Source organism: Triticum urartu, chromosome 5A, assembly GCF_056163025.1.
Source record: "Triticum urartu cultivar PI428250 chromosome 5A, HENAU_Tu73, whole genome shotgun sequence".
Lineage (NCBI taxonomy): Eukaryota > Viridiplantae > Streptophyta > Magnoliopsida > Poales > Poaceae > Triticum > Triticum urartu.
In genome coordinates, this window is record NC_141877.1 from 565950541 (window position 1) to 565958743 (window position 8203).

Here is an 8203-nt window from a genome sequence, read left to right on the forward strand (position 1 = left end):
GCTAACCTAACTAAATTAGTGTTAGTTTAACTCCTAATCTAGGTTTGACCAGGGGTGGGGCCCGCATGGTCAAATGGGTCAAACCCACCGGCGACATGACGCCGGCGAGGCCCGAGACGGCGGCGCGGCTCGGAAACGCAGCACAAGCGATGAAATGAGCGGCAGTTTGGCTTGGCGTGAAGCTGGCGCTCGTCCGCATCCAACGGAGCAAGTGAGAAAGTCTGCGGTGGAGTGAGCTCGCCGGAGTCGAGCTCGTGGCGGCGGCCGAGGCTCGGGGAACGATGGGTTCGACGCTACGGCGCAAGGCAGGAGGAGCTGGTGGGCACTATGGGCTCCTGGAGCCGTGCTGAGCGCAGAGGTGTGCTTGGCTTCGAGCCACTGTGGCTCTAGCCACGATGGCGACGAGGCACGGCGGCGGTGTGCTTCGGCCGCAGTGGTTAGTAAGGCTAGAGGTGGAAATAGACGGCGGGGAGCGAGGGGTTCGGTAGAGGAGCTCACGGCGGTTGCAGAACGCGTCTCAGCGGGCTCGGGGGAGGACGGACGACGTCGGGGCGTTGCCGGCGATCTCGGTTGCTCGAGGTAGAAGACGACCACGGTGATGACGTTTGGGGGCGTCCGGGACGGCGTGGCTCGGCGGAGAGGACGAGGGTGACGAGGCGGGGCTTTTGGACGGGTCAGTGAGGCAAGGGGAGCACAGTGGTCACGGTGGCGATGAACGGCAGCGACGGCTTCGCCCTGCTTAGGGAGAGAGAGCGAGAGAGGCGAGGCAGGGGGAGAGTGGAGCGGTCGAGGGGTCTAGGGGGTCTGCGTGGCACTCCTAGACGGCGTCCTGGGCGTCGGCAGAAGCAGGAGGTGGCCGGCGTGTGGCTGCGGGCGCCGGCCACGCGTCTCTCGTCCTCCTGGCGAGAGGAGGAGGATGACTGGCGCAAGCCAGTGGGCTGGGCCGAGCTGGGCCAGGCCAGGGCGACAGGTAAGTCTCTGTTCTCTCTCTCTTTTCTGTTTTTCATTTATTCTATTATTTCTGTAACTTCAGGGCTTTATTAAAAATGCCAGGGCATTTCCAAAAATCATAAAATTAATCATGGCTACTGCTTAGAATATATCCAATAGCAAACATATTAGTTTATGATTATTTGAGCATTTAAATTTTTTTATAGCATTTAAATGCCCAAATGCAAATACTATAAGAATTAATCCAATGACCCTAAGATGTCCTAGAAAATTGTGCACCATTTTTGTCAAAGGTTTTAACCCAAAACAAAAAGGGTGGGCTTTTTAGAAGGGCATTTCAGGTTCATTGAAAAAGTTTTTTTAGTAAACCCTAGTTGTTCCAGGGGGGGCTGGGGGTTCTGTCATCCCCATTTCATTTTTCTGGGAATTTAAACATGATGCAAAAGTTCAACCAATCCTAATGCATGACTAACACAGGGATGTGACAACTCACCCCCACTCAAAAGAATCTCGTCCCGAGATTTAGGACCCTCCGGGAAGAAGGTGGGGTACTCGAGTCGAAGACGATCCTCCCTTTCCCAAGTGGCTTCTTTCTCGGAATGGTGTGACCATTGAACCTTGAGAAACTTGATATTATGGCATCGAGTGGTACGCTCGGCTTGATCAAGGATACGAATGGGATATTCCCGATATGAAAGATTATCTTGTAGATCAAGCGTTTCGTGGTCCACTCCACGGATAGGATCAGCGAAGCAACGCCTGAGTTGAGATACGTGGAAGACATCATGAACTCTGGAAAGATGCGGAGGTAGTTCCAATTGGTAGGCAACTTCTCCTCGTTTGGCAAGAATGCGAAAGGGTCCAATGTAACGAGGATCCAATTTGCCTTTGATACCGAAACGACGGGTTCCCTTTAATGGAGTAACCCGAAGGTAAGCCTTCTCGCCGGCTTCATAAGTCATGAGCTTATGTTTACGATCATATTGGCTCTTTTGACGAGATTGGGCTGTTTTCAATTTCTCACGAATAACGTGAACCTGCTCTTCTGCTTCCTGAATCATATCTGGGCCAAAGAGTTGTCTTTCCCCGGTTTCTGACAGTTAAGAGGCGTTCGACATTTTTGTCCATAGAGAACTTTGAAAGGAGCTTTGCCCAAGCTAGCTTGATAACTATTGTTATAAGCAAACTCCGCGAATGGAAGGCATTTCTCCCAACCCATTCCGAATGAGATGACAAAAGCTCGGAGCATATCTTCCAGAATTTGATTGACTCGCTCTACTTGACCACTTGATTGAGGATGGAAGGCGGTGCTAAAAGAGAGACGAGTTCCCATAGCATTTTGGAAACTTTCCCAAAATCGAGAGGTGAAGAGACTCCCACGGTCTGAGTTAATTTCCAATGGCACACCATGAAGAGACACTATTCGGGAGATGTATAAGTCAGCTAGCTGGCTAGAGGTGATACTCTCACGAACAGGTAGGAAATGGGCTACTTTGGAAAGGCGGTCGATCATGACGAAGATGGCATTATTCCCTCTCTTGGTCCTAGGAAACCCAGTAATGAAATCCATACTAATTTTATCCCATTTCCACTCAGGAATAGCCAAAGGTTGAAGGGTGCCAGCAGGCCGTTGATGCTCTGCTTTAACACGACGACAAACGTCGCAATTAGCAATGTATTGAGCGATTTCTCTCTTCATCCTAGTCCACCAAAACCTCTGGCGTAGGTCTTGATACATTTTAGTACTACCGGGATGAATGGTGAGAGGGGATTCATGAGCTTCCTTAAGGATCAGCCGCCTCAGGTTTCGTGCCTTTGGAACCACTAAGCGGCTTCCAAAGTATACGACACCTTGATCATCAACGGAGAACCAATTTGCGACTCCTTTCTTAATGTTTCTCTTAATACGGGAGATTCCCGGATCTACCTTCTGTGCTTTGATGATCTGATCTGTAAGGGTAGGTTTCGCCACCAGGGTGGATAGGAATCCTCGAGGAACAATGTGAAGATTAAGCTTACGAAATTCCTCATGGAGAAGTGGTTGACTTTGTTGTAACATCAGGTTGTCACAATAAGATTTACGACTTAGCGCATCAGCCATGACATTGGCTTTGCCCGGGGTGTAAGTTATTCCTAAGTCGTAATCTGAGATCAACTCGACCCAACGTCTTTGCCCGAGATTAAAATCCGGTTGGGTGAAGATATATTTCAAACTTTGGTGATCGGTGAAGATCTCGCAACGATTACCGAGGAGGTAATGTCGCCAAGTTTTGAGTGCATGGACTACAGCTGCAAGCTCTAGATCATGTATGGGATAGTTTTCCTCATGTGGGTGTAATTGCCGTGAAGCATACGCAATTACCTGACGACCTTGCATGAGTATGCAACCTAGTCCTTGTCGCGAGGCGTCGCAATAGATAATAAAGTCCTTGGAGAAATTTGGTGGTACCAGTACGGGAGCAGATGTCAGGCGTCTTTTCAGTTCCTGAAAGCTGAACTCGCATTGTGGGGTCCACTCGAACTTTTTATCTTTCTTGAGGAGTTCAGTTAGAGGTTTAGCAACCTTGGAGAAATTCTCGACGAAGCGGCGACAGTAGCTCGCTAAACTAAGGAAGCTCCGGACTTGCTTGACCGTCTCAGGTGGAGTCCAATCAAGGACGGCTTGAACTCGCTCGGGATTGACAGCAATACCCTTACCAGAGATTACATGGCCTAGATAGGTCACTTCTGGCAACCAAAATTCACGCTTGGAGAATTTGGCATAAAGGCGATGCTCTCGAAGTTTCGTCAATACCAGCCTTAGATGTTCGGCATGTTCCTCTTCATTCTTGGAGTAGATTAGTATTACGACGATTTTATCCAAATACTCCATGAAGACCGAGTTCATTAACCGAGAGAAGGTGGCTGGGGCATTGGTTAAACCGAAGGACATAACGGTGTACTCATATTAGCCATAACGAGTAACAAAGGCCGTTTTGGGAATGTCGCCGTTTCTGATTTTGATTTGATGGTAGCCCAACCTCAAATCCATCTTGGAAAAGACTGAGGATCCAGCGAGCTGATCATACAGATCGTTGATCCTGGGAAGCGGATACTTGTTCTTGATAGTGACCAAGTTGACAGGTCGGTAATCTACAACCATTCGATCCGTTCCATCCTTCTTCTTGACGAAGAGGACGGGGCAAGCCCAAGGAGAGGAACTAGGATGGATGGAACCCTTTTTCAAGGACTCATCGAGTTGGTTCTTAAGCTCGTCTAGTTCTAAGGGTGCCATCTTATAGGGTCTTCTAGAAATTGGAACGGTTCCTGGAACAAGGTCTATCATGAACTCGACATCCCTGTCAGGTGGATCACCTAGCAGTTCTTCGGGAAAGACATCCGGAAAGTCTTGGACTACTGGAATATCCTCAAGGTCTGGAAGGGGGTTGGCATTTAGGGAGTAAAGCTGGCACTTGGCCACTCGAGTTAAGACATTGACTGTCTTGCCCGATGGGTGAGTAAGTTGAACGGTTCTAGTGGCACAATCAATCTTAGCATAATGAGCTGACATCCAGTCTGTGCCCAAGATGATGTTTATGTCCGAGGACTTGAGAGCTATTAAGGATGCAAGGAAGACAAGTCTATCGACAAGAATTTCTTTCCCATGGCTTACTCTAGAAGTTTTCCATTTGGAACCCGGAGTTTGAATTACCATGGAAGTGGGCATGTCACTGAATGTCGTGTTATGCAATCGAGCATAGTTCTCGGATATGAATGAATGAGATGTTCCAGTATCGAAAAGAACAGATGCCGGATGGCAATTAACAAGGAGCGTACCAAGGACGACGTTAGGATCCTCATGAGCCTCCTCGGCCAAGACATAGTTGACATGGCCACGTGCAGTGGTGACCGGCTTGGCGTAGATTGTCTTTCCCGCTGGCTTATCACAACCAATGGACTTTCCAGACTGATTGGGGTTGTTGTTCTGGGGACACTCTCGACTATAGTGACCCGGCTCTCCACACTTGAAACATGTCACAACATTGGGGCGTGGGGCAGCATTAGCAGCGGGGCCACCATAGGGCTTGGGCGGTGCAAACTGCTGGTTGGGACGAGGCGCCTCAAAGGATGGCCTCGGAATGAACCTGGGTGGAAGTTCTGTGCTTGGAATCAACACCCGGCGCTTCTGAGATCCAGAGCCAGATGAAGAGCCAAAATCATGAGAGTGCTTGCGTGAAGCGTCATAGTCAGACTGGCCTGTCTCAGCACTGATGGCTTTATTGACCAACTTCTGAAAGGAGGTGCACTCGTGCAGACGAAGATCGCGGTGAAGCTCAGGGCTAAGTCCCTTGCGGAACCTTGCCTGCTTCTTAGCGTCGGTGGATACCTCTTTAGGAGCATATCGTGCCAGATTCCCAAATTCATGACTATATGCATCCACAGTCAGTCTTCCTTGGGTGAAATTGCAGAACTCTTCCCTCTTGCGATCTATGAGACCTTCCGGAATGTGATGCTCACGGAAAGCCTCACTGAATTCAGCGCAAGTAGTGATTTGGCCAACCGGGCGCATAGCTTCAAAACTTTCCCACCAAAGGCTAGCAGGGCCTTCGAGGTGATAGGCAGCATAAGTAACCTTATCAGCTTCGGCTACGTTGGCAGAACGTAGCTTGTTGGTGATGCTGCGAAGCCAGTCATCCGCGTCGAGGGGCTCGACGGAATGGTTAAACTTTGGTGGGTACATCTTGATAAAGTCATTGATTGACACCAAGTCATTTCGCTAATGGCATGCAGTGTTCTACTCAATCCGCTCCAGCAAGCGGTTAGTCTCACGCTTGTTTCTTTCCGCCTCCAGCATCACTTCGGCCAGAGAAGGCGGGTGAGGCATATTTTCACCCCTAACTGCACTGGCTTCCCCCTGCTCCGGGGCAGCAGGGTTGCTGCGGGTGTTGACCATCCTAGGAGAAAAACAAGACAACGGTTTAGATAAGGATGGCACAACTTAGCAAGGAAGTGCAGGATGTAATGGATAACACGGAATGCAGAGATGTTCATCCGTATGTCATGGTAATATAGAACTGCCATATATATACCAACAGTCATACACACCATACATAGTTTAGTACAAGCCCAGGCTACAGTACAACTTTGGTGAAAGACGTTACATCTCATCGGAGGCATTCCAAGCTCCTATACATTATTTGTCTACACCTTCGGAATTGATTACGCACTAAGTCATATTCCACAAGTCACGGAGGACAGTGGAGATACAACTATTACAATACTGGTGATACTACTACTAACTCAGACAGCTCCGTAGTAGACCTCATAGAAGTCACCTCCATAGCCTGGAAGTTCAACATGATCATCCAGGAACAGACGGTCCTGAGGAGCTTGTGGACCAAAGGGCTAGGATGAGGTCTTGGACCAACAAACGGTGGCCTGCGGGGACCACGGGGTGGGGTGATGCCTCCCACATCACGCCAATCCACCATGTCTGGCAGAGCAGATCTCACAGGATACAGATCCCTTGTATCCATACATCCAGCTTGCACCGCAGGTGCAAACCGAGTCAAAGTGGCCCAATGATCAGCACGGGTGTTGAAAAGCTCCAGCCTCAAGGCCCGATTCTCTCGGTCCTTATCCTCGAGCATCTCGGCAATGGTACGAGTTAGTGAGTCTTCCTGAGTGGAGTCAGCAGAGATAGCCTGGAGCCCCTTGTGCTCCCGGGAGTGAGGCTGGCATATAACGGAAGTCGGTGTTCCGAAGCAGGCCAGTCCGGACTCGCATGATGGTCATCATGGAATAGGCAGCATCCTGCACAGCCATCTCAACAGTAACCCCGAGTCCATAGGAACAGTGGAGGGGCTCAGTAGATCCAGGATAAAAAAGAAATATCCTGACGGTGCAGAAATATTGGCTTTGATTAAAGTCTCGGAATTGCTCTTCGACAGTGTATTCAGGATACCAACGGTAACCCGTCTCGATCATTACCTGGACTAACATAGCAGTATGACCGGGCACATCGAGGAACCGGGTCAGGCGAACCACTTGGTTTTGAGCATGAGTGGCCATCTGAAAGCACAACTACAATGCAAAGACATTAGAATTTCTAGGAAAAATTGGACAGCATAACAGCTGTAAATGCTCAGAAAAAGATTTGAGACATCCACAACAGTTTACAATACCACTCAACAACATCATATCAGGGTTCTGATTCAACTGGCAACATACTAAAAATAGTAGAAACTGTACTGAGGCTTGTAACAACAATCCTATAAGCTACTACGGATTAGTAACACGTGAACCTGACAGAAGAAGAGAGCCTAGTCCTTAACCCACGTTGAATGAGAAGAGAATGACTCAGATCAGAGGGCATAAGGTAAAGGAGTAAAAGAGCCTTACATTCCCTCCCACAATCAATTCCCCTACATATAACTAAAGCATTTCAAGACTCAACATCGACCAGTTTGGCTCAACGAACCTACAGGCAGTCCGGCTCTGATGTCAACGCTGTTAGGACCCTGATTCCAAGTCACATCGATCTAGCCGGTAACACTTCATATCACATTGCGGCCTCACGCACGGTATCCCCACGGGTATCGCCTTACCATGGCCCGGGACCGTTTGCGCCTTTTGGCTCATGTATATGATAGTGTCGCTAGCATCCATATGACAGAGAACCCGGGCCGACATGGCTAGTCGTGAACCCAAAGCGGCACAGACCTATGGAGACAGGCATACGTGAATCACATCGAGCATGTCGGTCATCAGCGTGTGAATCCGGGCTGTAGCACTGGGCTAACAGGACTCCGGGGAACCCGGGCTGTAGCAGGCTAGGCAGGACTCCGGATGTCACCACGTGACATTTCCCCGAAGGGACAGACATAGGAACGAAGTGAAACACATGCCGGCCAATCAAGTGTCCTGAGTAGTAGTGCTGGGCTAGTAGGACTCCGGTGAACCGGGCTGTAGCGGACTACTATGGCTCAAGGAACACTAGACTAAATTTCCCCATAAGAAAGGCTGCCAAGGATAAACAACTAGATTGTCGGATCCCACACATATCAAGCATTTCAATCATACACACAATATGCTCGATATGTGCAAATACAACATGGCATCACAACAAAACTCTACAACTCAAGTACCTTATTTAAAGGCTTCAGAGAGCCATACATAACATGTTCATACAGGTAGGGGTCACATGACCCGACACTCAAGTCATACACGCATACAAGCACATGCGGAAGCAAATAGTCTGAGTACAGACACT